At 45.7% G+C, this 24021-nt stretch overlaps 1 long non-coding RNA gene across 4 annotated transcripts; it reads left to right on the top strand.

Annotated features, from left to right (window-relative positions):
* Positions 1-262: 262 nt before the first annotated feature.
* On the top strand, positions 263-20383 carry LOC120403863. Of its 4 annotated transcripts, XR_005597760.1 has the most exons (7): positions 5519-5788; positions 6425-6596; positions 7048-7221; positions 8943-9110; positions 14215-14326; positions 18943-19020; positions 19634-20383. It is a non-coding gene; the product is annotated as an uncharacterized LOC120403863 (long non-coding RNA). The 4 variants fall into 4 exon arrangements; XR_005597761.1 differs by lacking the exons at positions 5519-5788; positions 6425-6596; positions 18943-19020; positions 19634-20383 and adding exons at positions 263-371; positions 2469-2613 and having other exon boundaries at positions 14215-15484; XR_005597759.1 differs by lacking the exons at positions 18943-19020; positions 19634-20383 and having other exon boundaries at positions 14215-15484.
* Positions 20384-24021: the final 3638 nt, after the last annotated feature.

The following is a 24021-nucleotide window of genomic DNA, read 5'->3' as shown; positions in this document are numbered from 1 at the left end:
TTTCCTTGTGTAGAGGTGGGGGAGGAGAGGCAGGTGAAGTGATGCTGTCACTGTCCCTTATTTATGCTCTTCTCCATGTGCTGGGAAAACCCATGCTGTGTCATGGGGCTAGGCAGCCCCCACTGTCTGCGTGAGCTGTCAAGTGTCCTTCATTTGAATGGCAAAATCTTGCTTGCATCTTCTGAATACATGCAGCCTTATGCCTCTCCTCTCTGGGGATGACATGCAGGTCTTTTGTTTATAGTCTTTTTGTTATTTCTAAGGGGCTACTCCAGGGATCTCAAGCTCAAATCACCAGGAGGGCCACATGAGGACTACTACCTTGGCCCGAGGGCTGCAGCACTGAAATCTTTTCATACAACAATACAAAAGTATAGTAAAAGATGAAGAGTAATACAGTATGCTGTTAAAAGTCAATGTATTAACTTTTTTAAAACTGTAATATGAAAAGTCAGTGCTAATTTTGACAGTCATTTCATTTCTGGCCACTTAACTGGCAGCGTTAATTTGTTAATTGTATGAGTTAAAAAAAGTTCTGTCAGCCTGTGATGGGGTGTCCCTCCCACACAAGCACTAAGTAGGTAAATGTGGGCCAGAAAGGGCCAGTTAACCTTATATGTTGCACTTGGACAGAAGCCAGGGATTTGATAAGAACTAATGGAAAATGAAGTCCAGCAGGCGGAAGACCTGGGCTAGGATGATAAAGCAGGGAAGTGAGAGCAGGAAGAAGGCTGTAGGGTGGAGGTCTGCAACCACTCTTTTACAGGAAAGGGAGTTGGCTAGAGACAAGGAGGAGATCAGGAAGAAATTAAATCTTGTGGTTCTGTCTTGGATTAGCAACTCTCATGCAGGGGCAGCTCTAGCTTTTTTGCCATCCCAAGCACAGCAGGCAGGCTGCCTTCGGCAGCATCCCTGCAGGAGGTCCCCGGTCCTGCGGATTCGGCGGCACACCTCCGGGAGATCCGCCGGTCCCATGGCTTCAGCCTACCCGCCGTCAAATTGCTGCTGAAGCCACGGGACCGGCGGACCTCCCACAGGCATGCCGCCGAAGGCTGCCTGACTGCCACCCTCTCAGGGACCGGCAGGGTGCCCCCTGCGGCTTGCCACCCCAGGCACATGCTTGGAGCGCTGGTACTTGGAGCCACCACTGCTCTTACAAGAGGCCTGAAAGGGTGGAGTACCCACAAGGAGGTGCTCCTGGGGTGAGTGGACCCCTTTACACAGGTCTGCAAATGTACCTTGTAATTTCAGTCCAGCAGTGTTCTTTCTCACTTATGCTTCTTCACCAATACTATATTTTGCAACTGGAATTTAGGGTTTTGTCTAACTCCCATTAAAATCAATGGAAATAATGTAATTGATTTCAAAGGGGGTTAGATTAGACTCGTAGTCAAAAGTTCTGTTGATGATGCATAAGCCTGAATAGTATAGAGCTCATGTTCTCCCTCTCTGCCCCTATTCCACCCCCTTCCCCAAATCCCCACCCCGCCCCTGCCTCTTCTCTACCTCCTCCCCCGAGCGTGCTGTGTCCCCACTCCTCTCCCTCCCTCCTGGAAAGTCCTAAGTATTGCCACACAGCTGTTGGTGTCAGGAAGCCCTGGGAGGTAGGCAGGACAGCTGGGATGCGGCTCACTGGGGTGAGGAGGAGAAGAGGTAGCGGGGAGTCAGTGCTTATGGTGGGCCACAGGAAATAGCTCCAGGGGCCGCATGTTTGAGACCCCTGGGCTACTCCATTGGCATTTCCCTGACTCACAAAGGGCCTCAGTTACACACATGTAGCAAAATCTCAGAACTTCATATACATGCTGAAACATACATTTAAACAGGACAATTTTTAAATGCTGCCTTTCAAGGCATACTTAGTACAAAATGTCATAACCATACACAAGTGGTGAATATGGGGGTTACAGAGTGTTATTTTCAGGTACAGTGTGTCACAACTATAGAGGGTGGGTGATGTAATATCTTTTATTGGACCAAGTTCTGGTGGTGAGAGACAAGCTTTTGAGCTTACCCAGAGCTCTTCTTCAGGTCACATTAGGGTGAGATGTTTCAGGGAGAGTCCCAGGAATATTGGAGAAGTTGTTGGGTATAAAATCTGAGCCTCCCAGGCATGTGGAGGTGGATTTTGACAGGCCCTGTCTGCTGCCAGGCGCTTGGAGTGATTAGTAATGCCTGGCTGAGGAGTGACTAGTAAGGAGAGTGCACAGAAGGAATCACCTGCCTTCTTCCAAATGCTCCTCGTCTCTCCTTGCTCTCTGGGGGATGAGAAGTGCATCTTCCTTTGGAGTTAAAAATGTTTCTGCTCTCAGAAACATCTGTTCCTTTCCATAGCAAGGGCAACTTTCCTCATGAGCCATGAATTGGATTTTTCACTGTGTGTGTTTATAGCAATTGGAGCAGGATGTGCAGTAGTTTGTCCTAGTAAACCTTGGTTGGTTTATATGATGATAATTCCTCTCTTCCAGAACTAGGATGGAGCTAATAGATTGCTGGGCTGCAATTACATCCATGCAGCTCCACTGACCCTTGGAAGTTACACATGGACAAGACCCAGGAGCTTCCTGCCAGTGCAGGATTGTTCCTGCAGAAGCCAAAGGGGCTGCACAGCAGGTAACTCAAGGTGGAATTTGACCATAACACTCTGGGTGATTCTTCCATGTTCAGATAGTTGCATCTGAGCAAAGCTGGCGTGAAGAGCATATAAAACCTTACTTGGAAATTTTACCCACTCTGTAGGCCCAATACTGCTGCCATTGGAGTCAACTGCACAACTCCTATTGACTGCTGTGGGGCAGAAATGGGCTTTATGTGCCTGATCCAAAGCTCATGTGAAACCTGCAGAGAAACCTCCACATCCTACCAGCATCATTCTTTTCTGGGGACAGGACTGGGCTGGCTTAGTGCTTAGTCTGGAGATGGCTTTTTCTTCATTCTCTGAACAGAAGCCGGGGTGAGTCGGGGTGTGATGGTTTTATTCTCTGGCTGTGTTAGAACATCCCCAGGGTGCCCTGTGTTCTATGGAATCAGGAGGGGTGAGGTGAGGGCTCCTCTTCCAAACTGCAGCTGAAGAACACGGAGCACTGCCAGAAGACAGGAGACCCCAGATGCATTTTATAAAGAGTAGGGAGTGTGCCCTGCTCTATGGCTGTCCCTCTCCAGACGCCTTCCAGTGAGCTCTGTTTCTCTTTTCCTGCTCTCATCTCTGACAGCCTTTTTTGTACCTAGTCCATGGCCATGGGAGTCTCTTTGCTTTTGTGCAATCTGGCAGGTCAACCCTGGGACCATGTTTGATTGGAGTGACAATCACTGAGGCCTTGTGCTGCTGCAGACAGGTGGTGGGGAGAGGAAAGAGTCACAAAGCAGCTGAACAGGTTCTCAGATGGTAAAGTGAGGCCCCTCAAATCCCAGCCAGTGCTTGTAAAAAGCAGGCAAGGTCTTTGCAGGCTAAACTGTGAACACTGCAGTGCTGCAGATCCAGGGGATTTTCCCATGGCTGTGGACAGGGAGTGAAAGCTTTTGTGGAGAGACTCATTTCCTCTGCATATTTATTCAACATTTGTGTTGGGAACTGCTTGGGACAATTTCACATGCAGCCAACAGATCCTTTCACCCCCTTGTGCTACTCTTCACATTCCCCAGGTAACAGGGCCATCAGTTGAGTGATTACTAGTCCCCACTGCTACTGCAGAGACTGGGAATGAACAGAGATTGACATATTGCCTGTTTTGTCCTACTCACACCCACTTGGCACATTCCTTCCATCCATCTCACTGAGCATTCGCTGCACACCCACTTTCATTCCGTCCTGTTCTTCCACCCACACGCTCATTACACACAAACTCTCCAGACACCACTTACTGCACCACCCACCCCCATTCACTCCACACTGAGTGCACAGACACTGGACACAGACAGAGCCACTCACTGTGCACACCCACCCCACCCATTCTATAGCCATCTGTGCCCCCTGCACACACCCATTCATGCTCCATTCAGCGCACACATTGCCCCACTTGTTTCATGTACATGTCACCCAATACACATCACCCCCATTCATCCTGTGCACGCATCCCATCACTTCCAGGTGTCTCCACAGAACCAACCCCCAAAGTGGGATAGCACAGCCAGAGGCCTGCCCCTTTATAGGCAGACCCTTGAAGAAGGAGGGGTTTCCATGTGTTCAGTGCAAGTCTTATCTTTCCCTGTGAGCACCCCAGCCCCTACCCCCATCTCCTAGTTCCCTGGGCAAGAAACTGCCACCGTCCTAGTCCCTCGTGCAGGCCACAGGTTCCCCCCCCAGTATCTGGTCTCCCAAGTTTAATGCCTGGTTCCCCTGTCTCTGGCCAGAAAATTTCCCAATCCAGTGCCCCTTTATATCTCCCAACCAAGGGGTCGCTCAGCCTGGTTCCCCTGCAAACCTCCAGCCCCCACATCCCCACTTTCCCTGAGCTCCTAGCTCCATGCTCCATCCCCACAGCGGTGGGCTGGACTTTGCCAGTGACACCCCCAGAATCCTCAAACCTCCCGTGGTGACTGCCAGGGACTCCCAACCTCCTCTGTGTGGTGTGCACCTCTGACCCTTGGTCCGCCCATCTGACATCCCCACGTGGCCCTGCCCCACGGCTTTCATGTGCCTATGACACCTCATGTGCCTCTTCTGCCCCCGCCCCACCCCATGTGTCTGCACAGCCCATGCTGGGGCAGGTGTGGAGCAGCACTGCCCCAGGCGAGGGGCTGGGGTGATTGAAGCTGTTCTACCGGACTTCATCCGAAAAGGGTGCTATTCTTGTTACTTCTTGGTCCCTTAGAAAAATGGGGGGAGAGAAAGAGAGGGAGACCAATGCTGGACCTCAAGACTTTAAACACCTTTGTCCGCTCTCAACAGTTCAGAATGGTAACCCTAGCAACAATAATTCCCTCTCAGATTCAGGAGATTGGTTTGTTTCCCTCGACCTTCAGGATGCTTATTTTCATGTTGCCAATCATTCCTCACACAAGTTCTTTCTATATGTTGTGGCAGGCAGGGACCACTACCAATATCCTGTCCTACCCTTTGGCCTCTCCACTGCCCCAAAGTGAAGTTTTCTTTACCAAAGTTCTGTTGACCACAGCAACCTATCTTTACCAGATTAACATAATTGTCCTGCCCTAGAGCAATCGGGAACCTGCTAGAACCAATGAAGACAGGCAAGCTAATCAAGACACCTGGACCCAATTAAGAACTTTCTAGAATCAATTATGGCAGGCAGGCTAATCAGGACACCTGGTTTAAAAAAGACCTCCCATCAGTGAGTAGGGGTGTGTGTGCAAGGATTAGGGAGTGAGAAGGTGTGCTGCTGGAGGAGTGAAGAGTTCAAGTGTGATTAGGCTTCAGGAAGAAGGTCCTGCAGTGAAGATAAAGAAGTTGCTGGGGGGAAGGCCATGGGAAAGTAGCCCAGGGAGTTGTAGCTGTCACACAGCTGATGCAGGGAACATTGTAGACAGCTGCTAGCCACAGGGCCCTGGGCTGGAACCCAGTGTAGAGGGTGGGCCTGGGTTCTCCCCATTCTCCCAACTCCTGATCGGACACAGGAGGAGTTGACCTGGTCTGTGAGAAACATCAGAAGGGAAGGTCTAAATGGGAAAGGGATCTGGCCTGTTCCTGACCCACTAGATAGGACACAGAGACTGCGGGGATTATACTCCGTTTCCCCCACGCTGGCCAGTGATGAGGTTAGCTGAGTGGACAGCAGGTTGGAGCCACTAGCAAAAGTGGCCAAACTGAGAGCTGATGTGAATCTCTGAGGTGAGCAAATCTGCTAATAAGCACAGGGCCCACCAAGCAGAGGAGGAACTTTGTCACACATGGTATAGAGATCCTTTTCTCTAGATGCCTGGCTGGAGTGTCTTGCTCACATTCTCAGTCATATACTGATCTCCAGATTTGGGGTTGGGAAGGAATTCCTGCCCTGGTCAGATTGGCAGGGACTTTGGGGGTATTTACTCTTCTCCTGCAGTGAGGGGCTCAGATCACCTGCTGATATCATCTGGGTATATCTCAGCCATGGTGGCACCTCAATCTCTTTTGTTCTCTGCCTGTGGGGCACAACAGTTTAGTTTCCTGAGGCCTGAAATGTTTGGGGGCTAACTGAAGCCTTTGGGTTTGATATAGGGCTAACTTGGTGCAGTTTAGTGCCTGTGATCTACAGGAGGTCAGACTAGATGATCGGGTGGTCCCTTCTAGCCTTTAACACTGTGAAACTATGGAAGTCCCCAACTGGAATCCATCACTAAGTGGTGGTTCTTTGAGTGATTGCACATGTGCATTCCACTTTAGGTTTCCACTTTGTTTCAAATAAGAAGAAACAATTACTAACCTGTTCTGTGAGATGTGTTGCATGTGTCCATTCCACATCTTACCCTCCTACCCCTCTATATCGAGTCTTTCTGGTTAGAAGGAACTGAAGAGAGTCGGGGAGAGGAGGGGGCAGCACCAGTCTTTATACCATCACACAGCAGCAAGTGTCAGCGGAGGACACATATGCCATCCCTGCTGATGGAAAAATCTCTGACAACAGTGCCCTGGGCCTGCAGATGTTTCTCAAGTGGAAAGGGTATGTGTGATACATCTTGAAGAACAAGCATTACAGAACAGTTAGTAACATGGACCACAGGTATAATAGGCCAGGGGAGGCTAAGCCTCCCTACAACCAGGCTGTGGCCCCACCCACCCTGTGCCCTGAGGCCCTGCCCTCGCTCCGCCTCTCCCCAGAAGCCAGTGTGGGCTTAGCTTGGGCCAGTGGTCCAGAGCTTGGTGCCCGAGCTGCCCAATGGCTCAGGACCCAGGCAGCGGGCGTCCCTCAAGTTGCAATGGGGGATTTGGGGGAGCTCAAGCTGCAATGGGGGGCTCAGGACTACTCTGGCTCTGGTGAGGGTGGGGTAGGAGTGGGCCTCAGGCGGGGCAGGAGGCTAGCTACTCTGAATGGAGAGTTCACCCACCGTATGGTTAGTAACCGTTTCATACTGTGCAGAGGTAACTTAGATCTGTCCATTTCTTCTCTTCAGCTTGTCCAGCTGCAAACTCTCATCTGCTTTCCCTGAGGACCTCTCCACTAAGACTCTCTTTACAAACTGGTCCCTGGAAAAGCTAGATCTGAGTGCTAACACACCGGGAGACTCAGGACTGAATCATCTGTGTGAGGGACTGAAACATCCACACTGTAACCTGCAGACATTGCTGTAAGTAACCCAGTGCTGTATTTTGTTAGTACATGACTTTTTCACTAATCTCTGTGTTGTTTCACCCACCTGCTTTGTCCTAGCTTTTAGCCTAATAGCTCTTTGAGGCAGAGATTGTCATATTTTTGTACAGCACCTGGGACACTGGGGCCTAGACCTAGTTGAAGCTCTACATGTTACTGCAATGCAAATATTTATTAATCAGTAATAAATATCACGTGCTGAGATCCATCCAGTCTTGCAAACTCAGCAGGAGAAGGACGTGTCAACACATGTAGGGCAGGAAGTGGTGTTGATGGATCCTTCACTGAGCATCTGTGGTGGGAGTCCTGCCACTGTGCTGACGTCCTTCAGTTCTGCCACCATCTTAGCCAAGTGGCTCGACTTCTCCATTCTCATTTAATTCATAACCACAAACTCAGGTGTCTTGTAACCCTTCCTTAAAATCCAGTGTGACCTGCCTCCTTCCTCTCCCTGCTAGTCCCCAGCTCACTCTCCACTTTACCAAGACAGAGACATTCCCACATGGGTGAATGCAGTCATACAGGTGTAAATGTGCTTGATGCTAGCGCTGTCGATTAATCGCAGTTAACTCACATGATTAACTAAAAAATTGCAGTGTTAATCGAACTGTTAAACAATAGAATCCCAATTGACATTTATTAAATATTTTGGATGCTTTTCTACATTTTCCAATATGTTGATTTCAATTACAACATAGAATACAAAGTGTACAGTACTTACTTTATATTAGTATTATTACAAATATTTGCACTGTAAAAATGATAAACAAAAGAAATAGTATTTTTCAATTCACCTCATACAAGTACCATAGTGCAATCTCTTTACTGTGAAAGTGTGATTTACAAATGTAGATTATAACGATGTAAAACTTTAGAGCCTACAAGTCTCCTCAGTCCTACTTGTTGTTCAGCCAATCGCTCAGAGAAACAAGTTTGTTTACATTTACGGGAGATAATGCTGCCCATGTTTTACAATGTCACCTGAAAGTGAGAACAGACATTTGCATGGCACTTTTGTAGGTGGCATTGCAAGGTATTTACATGCCAGCCATGCTAAACATTCGTATGCCCCTTCATGTTTTGGCCACCATTCCAGAGGACATGCTTCCATGCTGATGACGTTCATTAAAAATAATGCATTAATTAAATTTATGACTGAATTCCTTGAAGAAGAATTGTATGTCCCCTGCTCTGTGTTTTACCCACATTCTGCCATATATTTGGTGTTATAGCAGTCTCGGATGATGAACCAAATGCTATCTGAAATATTCTGAAAATCTTCTTGCATTGTGCACAAATCAAATCTGAGTCAGGAATTCATCATGTAATGAATTTTAATAATTAAAATGCATTGGATGACATGCATACAGGCTTTATAGACACTGAAAGTACCAAGTATCAGAGGGGTAGCCGTGTTAGTCTGGTTCTGTAAAAGCAGCCAAGAATCCTGTGGCACCTTATAGACTAACAGACATTTTGCAGCATGAGCTTTCGTGGGTGAATACCCACTTCTTCGGATGCATTCACCCACGAAAGCTCATGCTGCAAAACATCTGTTAGTCTATAAGGTGCCACAGGATTCTTTGCTGCTGAAAGTACCAAGTTATCGGAAAGAAGGAAGTGTCACTGCACTAAGTGAAGTGAATACTGACCCTTTATGGAAGGAGACGGTAATTGTTCTCTCTGTTCACTTTGCAGGTTGTGGCACTGCCATCTCACAACTGCTTGTTGTGGGGATCTCTCTACTGCACTCAATACAAACCAGTCTCTGACTGAGCTGGAGCTGAGTGGGAATGAACTGAGATTCAGGAATTAAACTTCTGTGTGAGGACTGAAACATCCCAGCTGTAAACTGCAGAAATTAGTGTAAGTCATTGCTGGGTTCCTCGTTAGACCAGCCTTTGCAAAAGTGCTGAATTTTGCACTGAGAATATTTTGAGGTCCTTTTTTCACTTATGAGATCACCTGCATTTGCAGAAGCAACTGGATATACAGTCACTAAATTGTGAGCACAGACATTTGGGCAGGTAATTGTGGGTTTTGTACATTATATCTTTTGGTTGTACACAAACATTCATAATAGCCAGATGAAAATTCATTTTTTACTGGTCCATGCCTCAAATATCAGGACTGTCCCTATAAAATCAGGACATCTGGCCACCCTACTGTCTGTTCCTTGTGCCCATCTCCATCTCTGCAGGGTTTGGGATTGCCATCTGACTGATGCTTGCTGTGGAGATCTCTCATCTCTGCTCAGCACAAACTAGTCACTGAGAGAGTTGAACCTGAGCAGTAATAACCTGAGTTATTCAGGAGTGAAACTTTTGTGTGAAGGACTGAAACATCCAAACTGCAAGTTAGAGAAGCTCAAGTAAGTGACTTCTGGTTTCTGTAGGAAAAGAATCCGTCACACTGTGTGCTGGGCTTCCAGTCGCCTAGCTGTGTATGAACTGCATGGCCCAGTGAGGTGAATTGGGCTGATCTGCACGGGCTGAGGGCGGGAGTGTGTTCTGTGCCTCCAGGAGGCGCTGCACACACAAGTGCAACCGAGGGAGGGGGCCAAAGTGTCTTTAACCTTCCTTTGAGCCATTCTGACTCCAGGCTGGTCAGGGCTTTAAACAGCAGACAATGTAATGTAGGCAACCTGCCTCCTCCAACCTCCTACACCAGGGCTTGCACAATACAGCCTGTGACTGTCTGGCACAGTGCTAGTACTGGAGGAATTTCCCTCCCCACACCGGCTAAGGAGAAGAAGGGAGAATTCTCCTCCACGTGTGTGAGATTTTCAGGGCAGGGACAGTGTCTCCCCAAGTGTTTATACAGCAGTTAGTAGAGCTGGTCTGGAAGTTCCCACTAATATATTTTTTGATAGAAAATTTTGGTTTCTTCAGAAATGAAATTTTCCATGGGAAAATATTGGTTTTTGTGAAGTTCTTTCAACTTATTTTCAATTTTATTTTATTTTTTGGTTAGGAAACATTTCATTTCAGGTTAGGTTGACATTAATCATTGCGTCTGTCTGAAGTGCCGCAATGCCCCATGGGAATTGTAGTTTGGGTCCCTCATCCCCCTCATTTGTTGGCTGCATTTCCCTTCCAGTATATGTACCCCATGATGGGCCTGCACTGCAGAGCTCAGTCACAGGAAGAGACTGTGGTGCATCATGGCAGATAGGCCCTGGTGCCCACACCAGTGGGGCAAAGGGAGGCAGGAGGTATTCCAGGAGACAGAGCAGCAGCTCCAGTGAGAAAGTTCCCTGCTTAACAAGTAGAAGTCAGCAGCAGGACTGGTTGAAATTAGGACTGGTTGGCATTTTTTTTTATCAAAAGTTCATTTGACAGAAAATTGAGTGTAGAACTAAATGGAAATTTTCACATATAGTATCTGCTTTCTTATCAAATTCTCAACCTTCCTTCAGGAAACAGAAGACTCAAAACTCAAGAACTTTCAGCTGAAAACCAAAATATTTTTTTTCAGGGTTTCTTTCCCCAACTTAACAGGTGAACATTTGGGGGATGAGAGAATGGAAGGAGGAAAACATTTTCTAACCAGCTCTAGTTGAAATATTCTCTGCCAATTTGTAGAATTTTGGTCAATATTTGACTAGTGAACCCTTTACAAAACAATTAAAATAACCTATTTATCTGGATTTCTAAACTATTCACCAAATAATACGAGGGCACAATTGGGTTACCCTGCCGCCCACCCCTCCAATGGGTAGTGCACACAGTAGCAATGTTATCTCCTTCCTAACACCAAACCAGTCAATCATTGCTAAATCTATTAGGAACTCATGTATGGCTGTCTGTCCTATACGATGATGATGTCACAGCATTGCATGTGTATTCATGTGGCTGTATAGCAAGACCACAAACATGTCACACACAAACATGCAGGCTCCCATGATGCTTGGGCCTTTTTTTCAGCCAATTTTTCTTGTCTGTCTTCCTCAAACTGTTCTTGAGAGTAGCTCTCCATTCATGTGTGTCCTTGGCTATGTCTTCAAAGTTATCAATATTTATGCCACATAAGGCTCCCTTCTTGAGCTTTCTGAGTTTCAGCTCACCAAAGGGAACTTTCTTTGGAAATCCATCATTGCCGGTTCTGATAACACGACCTGTCCATCTAAGCTGAGCTTGGCCGATCATTGCATCAGTGGTGGTTTTTCCATTTTCAAGGATGTTAATGATTGAGACTTTGTCTTGCCATTGACCTTCCGAATGGAGTGGAGAGAGCACATGTGGAAATTTTAAAGTTGCTTAATGTCTCTGTGCTAACCTGTCCATGTTTCACATCCATACCCGGATATTTATAGACTGAAACAAACAACTGGGATACACAACTTACGTACCACAATTTTGTTACCTCTCCTTGTATCTTATTCCTGATATCTCAGACAAAACATTCCTATTCATTATTCTGTCAAAACATCTTATCTTATGCTAGGTGTATTTGTAATGGCCTTGTGGAATGTATTTATATAAATATCTAGGGCCAAGCTTTTCTTAGGAGGGCCTATGTTTTGGCAATGCTAGCAGCAGCTTTGACAAGTTCATGTACCAGTCAGTGAACTTTGCTTTACTATATGGCCTGATGCTGGTCCACAGCCTCTGGCTCAGGCCTCAGATCTTGTACCAGGGTCTCTCTGACTATTACAGTGGCCTCTGAGAACCTATCAAGGATAAACTGTAGGTCATGTTTAACTCCGATTAAATAGAGCACATTCATCTGGAAAAAGAGCTATTTGTATGAGTTTCTCAAGAACTTTTGTCTTTGCAGTAACCCTTTGGAGATTGAAGAGTTTTCCATTCAATCTGTACCTAGTGTAGACGCCTTATGAAGGTTGTCAGTTGCATAAGTCAGAATGGTTGCAAATAAGAGACCCAAAAGGGCTGGTGCCAGATTTCAGCCTTGTTTCACCTCATTAGATATGGGAAATGGTTTAGAGAAGCCACCATCAGAGAGTACTTGACCAGTCATGTCTTCATGGAATTGACATATGATATTAATGAATTTGGTGGGGTAGCCAAACTTTTCTAGAATTTTCCAGAGGCCATTTCTGATCAGTTTTTAAAGATCAATGATGACAGCAGACAGTTCCATGTTTTGCTGAATGCATTTTTCTGGAATCTGTTTCACAAAAGTAAATCCTGTCTATGGTGCTCCGACCTGATCTAAATTCACATTGGGTCTCTGGTAGAATCTTTTATGATACTGTTCTGACAAGTCAATTGAGCAAAATGTGGAATAGGATTTTGCCACCTACAGATAGCAGGGAGATACCCTGATAATTACCACAGTCAGATTTGTTCCCTTCATTTTTGCATAGTGTAATTATAACACCTTTGAAGTCCTGAGGAATTTCCTCAGCTTCCCAGATATCCTTAATGGTTTTGTGTAGAAACACATGAATGCATGGTGGTTCCCAGCTGCCAATTGAAGGCTTTGACTTGTGCCCATGGCTGTCTGTGTGGTACATACAATTACATTTCTACATTTAATACTGATTATGGGGAATGGTCCAGAAATTGGTGCAGGCACACAGACCATTGCTGGAAGGCTTTGTTCATCACCTCCCAATATTCCTTTACTTGCTGATTGGCTTCTTTCTGGATCCCCTCCCTCTCATTCTCCCCAATTCTCTTCCATGAATCCACAGTTCCTCTATCTGTCGTTTTCCATAGTGTCTTGACTCCTTGCGCATCTGTGATTGACTAGTATGTTTTGGGCCTTGATAATCAGTGCGCAGTGGAGGGGTCTCCGGGTGTGGAGCATCTTGTTTAACTAATGCCTGGCCAGGAGGTGAGGGTGTGAACTTTCACCTTGTGAGTTAGTTCCATGTCTCTAGTGAGAACAGGACATGTCTGGGACTATGAGAGCCCTGCTAGGGCTTTGAATATTCAAAATGAGCTGCTGTGCCCTTAACCACACCCTTTTCTCTCCTTTTGTTCCATACTCACCCCAGACCTCTGATGTATGACTAACGTCTTCCCCCGCCCTTTAAATAACACTCTGAGCTTCCAGAGGAGCAAAAAGGAAACCCTTGTAGCTGCCCAGCCTGCCAGATTTGGCTGCACAGGCTTTGGAAAATGTCATCTCTTAGTGCTTCAGTTACCTCATTTGTTAAATGGGATTATCTCATACATGTGCTGGGGGCTAAATTCGTTCATGTTTGTACAGTAAGTCTAGATGGTAAATCAGGGCTGCCCAGAGGATTGAGGGGGCCTGGGGCAAAGCAATTTCAGTGGCCCTTTCCATTAAAAAAAGTTGCAATACTATAGAATACTATATTCTTGTGGGGGCCCATGTGGGGCCTGGGGCAAATTGCCCCACTTGCCCCCCTCCACCCCCGGGCGGCTCTGTGGTCAATAGAAAAGTGAAGCAGTGGTTTGATTCTTCCTATAAGCACCAAAGGTCTCTCCAAGTCCCTCCACTCCCTGATAGAAATTCCTCCTGTTGGTCCCTGGATATTTGACAACCGTTTTGACCATTCACTCTCCACAGTGATCCAGCTCCTCACTGTAGTGAATATCTTAAATCTCTTCTTCCTTTACCAGTTGGTTAGGTACATTCAGCTGCACGACGTGTGTTGGCCAGGGTTTAAGATGCCTGCAGACAAAACTCCACAGTAACATGGGGTTTGAGATATTCCTGGTTGAACTGCCAAGCTGTCTGAGATTTAACACCTCACTCTGTGATGTTTTTAGATATACATCTACCTGACATGAGGGTGCACAGGATGGCAGGGGTTAGGAGGGCAAAGTTAGTGTTGTGGGAGCCTTAATTCTACATTTCTATACTTTCTAAAGTTGTTTTCTCTTATTGTAACTTGAACACTGACTTTTGTGGCACCTGTAGTTAAAATTGCAATGCTCTATTAAGCTTCATTTCTATTAAGAAGCTGATAAATATTTACAAGCTTGACCTTAAGTTGATAGTTGTTTGTCATGGTTCATTTTTGTTTTCACAGTTTGTCAGTAATCCACATAGATGAAATAACAACTAAAGAACTGGAAGTTTTGCAGAAGATAAAACCTTGTTTGTAATTGTGCATAACGCAGCATCCAGCCATCAGAACCCAGGTACAAGGACAAGGAGGATGGAATGTCTTCTATCTCAGTGTCATACATTCAACTTTAGACTAACGTCTCGGAGTTCAGAAATGATGTGGAATATTTTTGTGATGCACTGTCGGGAGGTTGTCTGTACAGCAGCCCCGCAAGAGGACAGGGCTGGGGACGGAGCTGGGGTGGTACAGTTGCGCTGGAGGAGCTGCTGTCGTGGGCTTCTGCACTTTTTGCCACTGTGGTTCCTGGGCTGCCACACACTGGCAGCTGCTCCACTGCGGCTGTCCAGACCCCAGACAGGAGATGCAGGCACACAGCGGTGTGGTAGGGCTGGGGGCGGTACAGCCGTGCTGGAGGAGTGCCAGCATGGGCAGCTCCTTCTGTGTCTTTCCAGTATGCCGTACTCGCTATAAATAGGTATACCATGTACCAGTAACCTGACTGGACTACTCTACTTGCACCACTGAAAGCAGGCTTATATGTGTGGCAGGATGGGAGTGTGACATCCCCCCAGGGCACAATCTGGAACTGTGGGACCACTGAGTCCCCTTAAACTCTTTAACCTGCTCTATTTCTTGTCATGCTGTGCTAGTGATAACCCGCAAACTCCTCCAGGTGCTGTAATCACTCAGCCATCAACACGTGGATGTCAACACCCAGCTGAGTTGCATGAATTTTCTCTAAGCCACTGATGAATTATACATAGAGAGACCCCAGCCAGTCTATCCAGCCCTCCCAGCCTTGCATCCCAGTGATATACCATCTTATACTGCTCAAGACCTTCTCTTGGACAGTGCAAACACATTAATTAGTTCACCACTTCATTAAAGGAAAGTGGATATGTATCAGCCTTTGTAATCTTAGCAGATTCCCCAAGCACTTTAGACAGACTCATTGATAAGGTTAAAACATTAAAAAAAAGTTTATTAAAATCTTTCTTTCTGTAGTTAAGTGTTTATAAGTGTTAGACACAGAGGTCAAAGTTGGTTACATAAGAAATAAAAATACTCACAGTCTAAATTCTAAACTTTACCAAACTAAACTAAATCAAACAGCTTTTCTCACCTCACTGGCTGTTCCTGGCAGTTTACAGTTCTTAATACACAGGCTGAATTCCCTTCTCAGCCTGGGACCAATCTCCCCAGTTCAAAGTCTTTGTCTTCCAACCAATCTTCCAGGTGTTGAGAGCGTGATGTCCTCGACTCTCACTTAGACTTTCTCTCCAAGTGCTAGAAAGAGCCTGGCTGTGATATGGGGAATTAAGCAGCCCCCACCGAATATGTGCCCTCTCTGAAGAGCCTATGGGAGAGTGGATTCTTTTTGGTGCACCATCAACTCCTGTCTGGCCAATCTAGATGTAAATCAGTCTTGTCAGTGTTAGTTGCGCCATTGTTGCCACTGGCAGGTTAGCTGTGGGCATTTCCCACTTACCACATATTTTAGTAACAAACCTTCAGCAATATTTCCTAACCTCACATACAAATTTCAGAGACGACATGTACGAGGGTGTGTAGGGTCAAGTGCTCCCAGATTTCTGCTTGGCAGGCTGGGGAGGTAGGGAGAGGGGCTCTGTCCTTCTTCTACAGTGCCTGCCCCCCCCAGCATGGTGGAAGGGGTGGGACCAGCCACTTCTCATGCCAGCCACTCCAGGTCGCTGCTCTATGCTTCCCGCCCAGGCCTACTTACTGGGGACAGGGGCTGAGTGAGCCAGGGGCTTGCTTTCTCCCTGTTCCTGGCAGCTGGGACCAGGTGGGGATCGGAGGGGCCAGGCTCCTCAGCCAGGCTCTCTGCACAGAGCAGCGACCCTTAGCAGCCACTTTCAACTGCTTGAGAAGTGGCTGCATACCGCTCCCCGCTCAACAGATCAATACTTTTAAAATGCTACTTCACAAGGCATACTTTGTACAAAGCATAGCATAATCATATCACAGTGGTGAATGCAGGAGTTCCAGGGTGCTATTTTGAGGTACAGAGTGTCTCAGGGAGTTAATACAGGGAAAGAAAAATACAAGGGAAAAAAGAGGAGATGCACAGACAGTGAAGTGGGGAGATAAACAAAGGACAGAAATAAGAACTAGTCCTAAAGGAGAGGAGATTTACCCAGTGACTGATACTGAATGGGACAGGAAGATACTGAAGAAATAATAACAGAACTTTTCATTGGTTGGTATCATTGCTACTTACAGGCAATGTTCTACCCTGCAGCTCTGTGCCAACCTCCCATTGCCATCCATAGGAGCTCTGCTATGGATCAAGGGGAGTGTGGTGTCTGACATTTATTTCCTGACCCAAGGACCATAATTTAACAAGGAAATTCAGCCACTTCTAAAGAGTGAGTTTGAGAAACACCATAGGTGTCAATGAGAGACAAAGGGTTAATCCCCCCAATCCATCCGGGATCTATGTTGAAACAGAATCTCTGCTCTGTACATTGAGGACTCTATTTATCAGTTAAAGCAACTCTTGCTGAAAGCTTCTTCTTTGCCTAGCTAAACTTAAAATGGCCAGAATGATACAAAGCTCATTATGACATGTCCTTGCTTAGAGTCCCAGAGAGAATGTTGAGGCTCCAACCTGATTGAGGCCTCTAGGTGCTATTGTAAAATAATCATAAAAACAATACAAGGGGAGTGGACATTTCTGTAACCATAAATGCCAGTTCCAAGAGACACGAGTGGAGAGGCTGTTCTCAATTTAGTCCTGGCTGACTGAAAGAAGTTGGTTCAGCTAGTGACAGTGACCACAACCCTACATGTAACATCTTTAGGGGAGAGATTCTGCCAGAACTATCTGGATGACACTGAAATTTGGAGGGAGTAGGTTGTTAAAATTGGGGAAGCTCACAGTAAAGACCTTACAGCAAGGGTTTCAAACTCAATTTACCTTAGGGCCAGTGCCAGTCCTCAAATCCCCCAGCAGGCCAATAATGTCACTCATGCTGACCAGAACCCGCCTCCCGAAATTCCACCCCCAAAAAACTCCACCCCCACCTTTCTAAGGCTCTGGGAGGGAGTTTGGGTTGGGGAGGAGGTCTGGGGTAGGGTATTGGGGTGCAGGTTCTGAAAAGAAGTTTGGGTGGGTGCAGAAGGGGTGAGATATTGGGCTCTGGGATGGAGTTTGGGTGGGGGAGGGGCTCTGGGGTGCAGGCTCTGGGATGGAATTTGAGTGCTGGGTGCAGGCTCTGGGCTGGGGCAGGGGGCGGGATGTAGGAGGAGGGGTGTGTGGTTGCAGGCTCTGGAAGGGAGGAGGGGGAGGGGTGCAGGCTCTGGGAGGGAGTTTGGGGGCTCGAGTGTGTGGGGAGGGGGTGCAGGCTCTGAGAGAGAGTTTGGGGGAAGGTTTGTGGGGGAAGAGGGGAGGGGGGGTACGCTTTGGGAGGGAGTTTGGGAGTGGGAATGGGTATGTGGGAAGGGGGGGGTGCAAGGTCTGGGAGGGGATCGGGGGGGTGCGGTGCTTACCTGGGGTTCCAAGGCAGGGCAGGCTGGGGGGCCTCCGTGCTCTGCTGTCCCCTGGCACCGCCCCCACAGCTTTCCATTGGCCACAAGGGCACTAGAGGCGGGGCAGCATGCGAGGGCACAGCCCTGCCCCGCCTTGCCCCGGGATTGCAGGGATGAGCTGGCAGACATGTGCAGCGAGCAGGCAGAAATGCTCAGTTCCGCTGTGCTGCCAGTGGTGGGCAGAGCCCCGGGCCACTCTAAATCGCCCAGGGGATGCACAGGGCGAGAGAGCGCCTGGGGGTGGCAGGTGCAGCCAAGGGAGAGACCCGGCCCCAAAATTGCTGGAGCCCCATGGCCCACATTGGGAAGGTTCTTGGGCCGCAGATGGCCCACGTGCCAGGAGTTTGAGACCCCTGCCCTACAGCCAAAAGTGAGGGAATTACAATCCTTAGATTCAGCATGGAGGTTACTCACCTGTACCACAGAGCTGCAGCAGGCGGGCATAGCCCTACACCAGAAAGGAAGCAGGAAGGGTTAATTGGCAAGAATCAAGAGGTTTTTCAAACTAAACAAGCCGACTTCCAACTCCAGTGAAGCCAATAGAAAGGAAGATAAAATATGGCAGCTGAATGTAACAATGGGCATTTGGAGGGTTTTGAGAGACTTTAAAGAGCAGTTAGCCAAAGAGAGAGGCTCCTTCACTATAGGGAAAGCAGGAAGCCTGCGCTGGAATTAGTGAGCCCCTGCACTTGCGGAGAGTAATGGGAGTGATTCAAGAGTACAAAGAGATTGCAGATGGAGTAAGGCTTTAATCCTAAATGTTTGTAGGGTTGGGAAACAAATCATTTAATCGTATCAGTCATCACTGTGACAGAGATTTCAAATGAATGCAGCATGTTTGGGACCATATTGTATTAAGGTTGCAAATGGTTTATGTATCACTGTGGGCCAAGGATTGTATGCAATTCTGAGGGGAGGAGTCACCTCAGCTGCTCCAGGAACTACAATCAGTGGGGGGTTATTGAAGTGAATCACTCAGGCTGTAAAAACATCCAGAGAGGTCCCATCCCCTGGGGAGGTTTCAATGCTCTGGTACCAATTGGGTTTTCCAGAAACTAACAGACAAGGAAAGGGCTTTTGACATCAAAATACTGAGTCTGAACTGATCCAGCCTTCTTTTTCCTTCTTTTGATCCAGCAAATGGACAGGTCTTTCTGCCCAAGGGGACACCAACCCTTGCTTACTAGGACCCCATAAGACTGAGGGTGACCTCTGGTAAGCTTTTAGCATGTGTATAGGGACTGTTGTTGTTTTGTATATGTTTTCTCTGTAATGCTTTCACCCTAGCAACAAAGGTGCTTTGCATTTGGAAGACTGGTTGGTAACAGGTATATGTTGTTGTTGCCCCTCGAGAAAGGTTAACCACAAGTGCTGGATTCTAGGCAGACCGGCTGGGGAAATCAAGTAAAGTGCAGTGGCACTGAAATACCTAACCTCAGTTTGGTGGGAGAGAGACACAGGTCTCTGCCCAGGGGAGGTGATGGCTGGGAGCCTGAACCTTTAGAGGGCACCTTTCAGGAAGACCAAGAGTGGGATCAAAGTTGCAGTTGTCTCTGAAACTGGGACATACCTTATTCACAGAAATGAAGTTACCTAATTCCTCTTCAATTCCCAGGTCTGTTTGTTGCACAAATGCTAATATCATGGGATCATGTACACTCTTGACACTGTGCCATACTGACATCGGGAGTGTAACCAGCACAGCACAATGAATTTCACCCAGGTTTTGCAATATTAGCAAATTATTGTTGACCAATGGCAACCGAACACCAAATTTGAAACTCTTTATTCTTAAAAGTGACAATTGTGAAAACATTTCTCGTTTCAGGTCTCTGAAAGACAGAAATGAATCCTTTGGGCACCTGGGCAGGCTGCAGATTGGCACATTTCTGGATCTCAAAGCATTCACCTAACTCTACAAGTTCATTGTATTATGGCAGCTAATAGAGCTAGCTCAGATTTCTTTCAGCAGCATCCGTACTAGGAAATCTCCCTATTCATGGAGTAGCTTAAAATTCACTTTAGCTGTTCAACTAATTCTAAAGTTGTCACAGAAATATTAATGCAGAATAATAATAATTAATAAATACATAATCATTAATAATATGCTCATAACTTGCCACTCCAAATGGAATTTCCCAAACACTTCAATTTAAATACACTGGATTAGATAGAACAATAAAAGAAGATTTTAAATGAGTACGAGTAATGACAAAGGAGTCAGAAATAGTTACAAGAAAAATAGAGATAAAATGTTTACTGATGCCTTATTTAAGAAGCTACATTAGATCCAAAGTCAAGTCTTCTCCCCACATGCTTCAGCAGTCTCACTGACCAAAATTCTTAGGTCAGGACCCCTTCTCCCAAGAATCCAGCAAATGCTTCCTTTGTCTTGTCACTTCAGGTACAGCGAATGTGATGGGCATGGAGAGGGGGTGGAGGTGCCTCGTGGTGTTTATTCCTCCTTTTTATAACATCAGTCTCTCTCTTGGAAAATATTTCCAGCTGAGATCCTGGAGACAAAAAAGTCTACTGAGATCTTATGTTTTGTCCTACAACTCGGTGAAATCTACTGTAATACTGGCAAATATGTAATAAACATTTAGAAAAATATTTGGTGTACATCTTATGTAAAATTCCTTCATATTGCAAGGAAAGAGACATCTGTAAGACATAGCTAAGAGTGGAAATATACCAGCAACAACTTCTTTAAAAAAAGCCACACACACACTGACAATTTTTTGACAACATGAAAATTCAAAGTTAAAATTCCACTTTAAAAAGCATCCAATAGAAATGATGGGAAAGCACAGGCTGGCCCAGGCAATGTTGATTCTTTCCCTCAAGGATAGCCAGCCTCAATCATCCCTTCTAATCTTAAATTTGAAGAAGAGATTGTCCTTTTTACATTTTGTGGGTGAAGAATTGAAAATATTAACCACAGAATATTGGTTTTTATAACCTGGTCCATGTATGTCTCATATTAAGACTGATGCTTTGTCACACTGAGATGGATTGGATCCAGGAACCCCCTTGGGAGCTGTCACCTGATGCTCTGAGACTATCCCTAAGCCTGTTTTCCCTGCCATCTTGGGACTCCAGTACCTTGCCTGGTTTGAGCCAGACACACTTGCCTGCTGCAAACACAGACCCAGGTCTGAACAACATCCCCTAAAAGCTGCAGGCTAAACTGAAAACAGCTTAAGAAATGTTCCTGTCTCCAACACCCAGGTACCCAGTTCCCAATGGGGTCCAAACCCCAAATAAATCTGTTTTACCCTGTTTAAAGCTTATACAGGATAAACTCAAATTGTTTGCCCTCTATAATACTGATAGAGAGATATGAACAGCTGTCCCCCCCTACCCCGGGTATTAATACAGTTAATTAATAAGTAAAAAGTGATTTTATTAAATACAAAAAAGTAGGATTTAAGTGGTTCCAAGTAATACCAGGCAGAACAAAGTAAATGACCAAACAAAATAAAATAAAACATGCAAGTCTAAACCTAATACAGTAAAAAAGTGATTACAGATGAAATCTCACCCTCAGAGATGTTCCAATAAGTTTCTTTTACAGACTAGCCTCCTTCTAGTCTGGGTCCATTAATCACTCACACCCCTGTGGTTACTGTCCTTTGTTCCAGTTTCTTTCAGATATCTTTGCAGGTGGAGAGGCTATCCCTTGAGCCAGCTCTAGATTAAATGGAGGGGTCTCCCAGGGGCTTAAATAGACTTTCTCTTGTGAGTGGAGACACCCTCCTCTCTCCTATCCAGAATCCAGCTCCAGGATGGAATTTTGGAGTCACATGGGCAAGTCACGTGTCCATGCATGACTGAATTCCTTACCAGCCAGGTCACATTCCTGGAAAAGCTCAGATGTGGACTGGCGTCTCTAAGTCCCTTGTTAGCTTAAGTGTTTCTTGATTAGGCACTTACTGATACTAGTCTTTTCTCAGGAAGCTGACCAATTGCTTCACTGAGGCTACTTAAAATCAAACCAGTACATAGCCAATATTCATAACTTTGAATACAAAAATGATACATGCATACAAATAGGATGAATATATTCAGTAGATCATAACCTTTACAGAGATATGTTACATGACATATGTAGCATAAAACGTATTTCAGTTATGTCATATGTACTTTCACAAGCATATTTCCATAAAGCATTGCAGGGTACAAATTCACACACAGACCATGTAGCATTTTGTTTAATTGACAATGGTTCTCTGAGCAATGCTGTTACATGGCATGAATTCATCTCTTTTTGTTACAACTAAAGCTGGACGGCCATGTATAGACTCACTCAGTCTATTGCAGAGATTTCTTTGTTGCAGACATTTGCAAAGCAATGACAAGATCCTTCTCCACACATCTGCTAAGTATTATTGCTCGGATTTGGCCTCCACAAGGGATTTCTATCTTAGACTCTCCACACCCCAGAACCTGTATTCGAAGCAATTGAGGCCCAAATCTCCCCTCTTCAAAAAAGGTTTGTTTATATGTAGGTTGGCCAGACTTTTCTCTAGTTGAAGTTTTGATCTGTTGCAATATTTTTACTATTCTTCCTTTGGAAAGTGTTGGACTGCATGGTACCTTTAGGGAGATATTTTACCCATCTTATGATATTTAGAAAAGGAATTAGTACTTCCCATTTCTCTATTAGCAATGGCCTTTAGGGTTGCTGGTTGTTGCAGCCTGTTTTTCCTTTTAGGACATCTGCCTCCTCAATTCAACAGGTCTCTCTCTCTCTCCTGGAGATGGTTTCTGCTGAGTGATGTATAGGAGATGCAACTACAGTTCTTCCTACTCCCCACACACTTGCTTCTGGGGAAGAGTATCTCCAGTACAAACCCTGTGCTCTCCCAAGAACTCAGTGGGGATACATGATACACCTGATGTGGCTGCCTAATGTGGGGGAATTCCTGTTCTCCTGAATGGCTATGTAAGGGCTGGGAACAATCTAGCCCTAATTGTATGCAGTTCCAAGATAGAGAAGAAGTGCTGGAGCATTCTTGAACTCCATAGTGTACAAAGATATGGACGATATCAAGATGGGAGGGGTTTCAAGTGCTTTGAAGGGTAGGATAATTCAAAATGATCTGGACAAACTGGAGAAATAGTTTGAAGTAAATAGGATGAAATTCAATAAGGACAAATGCCAAGTATTCTACTTAGTAAGGAACAATTAGTTGCACACATAGAAAATAGGAAATGACTGCCTAGGAAGGAGTATTGCAGAAAGGGATCTGGGGGTCATAGTGGATCACAAGCTAAATATGAGTCAATGGTGTAACACTGTTGCAAAAAAGTGAACATCATTCTGGGATGTATTAGCAGGGGTGTTGTAAGCAAGAAACGAGAAGTAATTCTTCTGCTCTGCTCCATGCTGATTGGTCCTAGACTGGAGTATTGTGTCCAGTTCTGGGCACCACATTTCAGGAAGGATGTGGACAAATTGGAGAAAGTCCAGAGAAGAGCAACAAAAATGATGAAAGGTCTAGAAAAAATGACCTATGAGGAAAGATTGAAAAAACTGGGCTTGTTTAGTCTGGAAAACAGAAGACTGACAGGGGACATTATAAGAGTTTTCAAGTACATAAAAGTTTGTTACAAGGAGGAGGGAGAAGGATAGTTCTATTCTGAGGATAGGAGAAGAAGCAATGGGCTTTAATTGCAGCAAGGGTGGTTTAGGTTGGACATTAGGAAAAACTTCCTAACTGTCAGAGTGGTTAAGCACTGAAATAAATTGCCTGGGGAGATTGTGGAATCTCCATCATTGGAGATTTTTAAGAGCAGGTTAGGCAAACACATGTTAGGAATGGTTTAGATAATACTTACTCTTGCCATGAGTGCAGGGACTGGACTAGATGACCTGTCGAGGTCTCTTCCAGTCCTATGATTCTGTGATAAGATACATTCATTCCTGATGCAGGAAAGGAGACAGATATGCAACTTGCACACACTCATCCAGCCAAATTGCAGAACATACATAGAGGAAACATATATTCTTTAATATCCCAGAAGAGTCAAATAAGTTTCTGGATACCCTGGATGACCTGGATAATATTCAAACATCAGGTAAGTGAGCAAGTTGTTGCCCAGCAAGAAATGGAGACAGTTGAAAAAAACATCATAGAGGAGAATTCTACAGGAATTTCAGAGAAGTGACTTTCTAAATTACATTAGTACACCTCTACCCCGATATAACGC

This window comes from Mauremys reevesii, linkage group 4 (assembly GCF_016161935.1).
Source record: "Mauremys reevesii isolate NIE-2019 linkage group 4, ASM1616193v1, whole genome shotgun sequence".
Classification (NCBI taxonomy): Eukaryota; Metazoa; Chordata; order Testudines; family Geoemydidae; genus Mauremys; species Mauremys reevesii.
The sequence above is the reverse complement of the archived record's forward strand: the minus strand, read 5'-3'. Positions and strand labels throughout refer to the sequence as shown.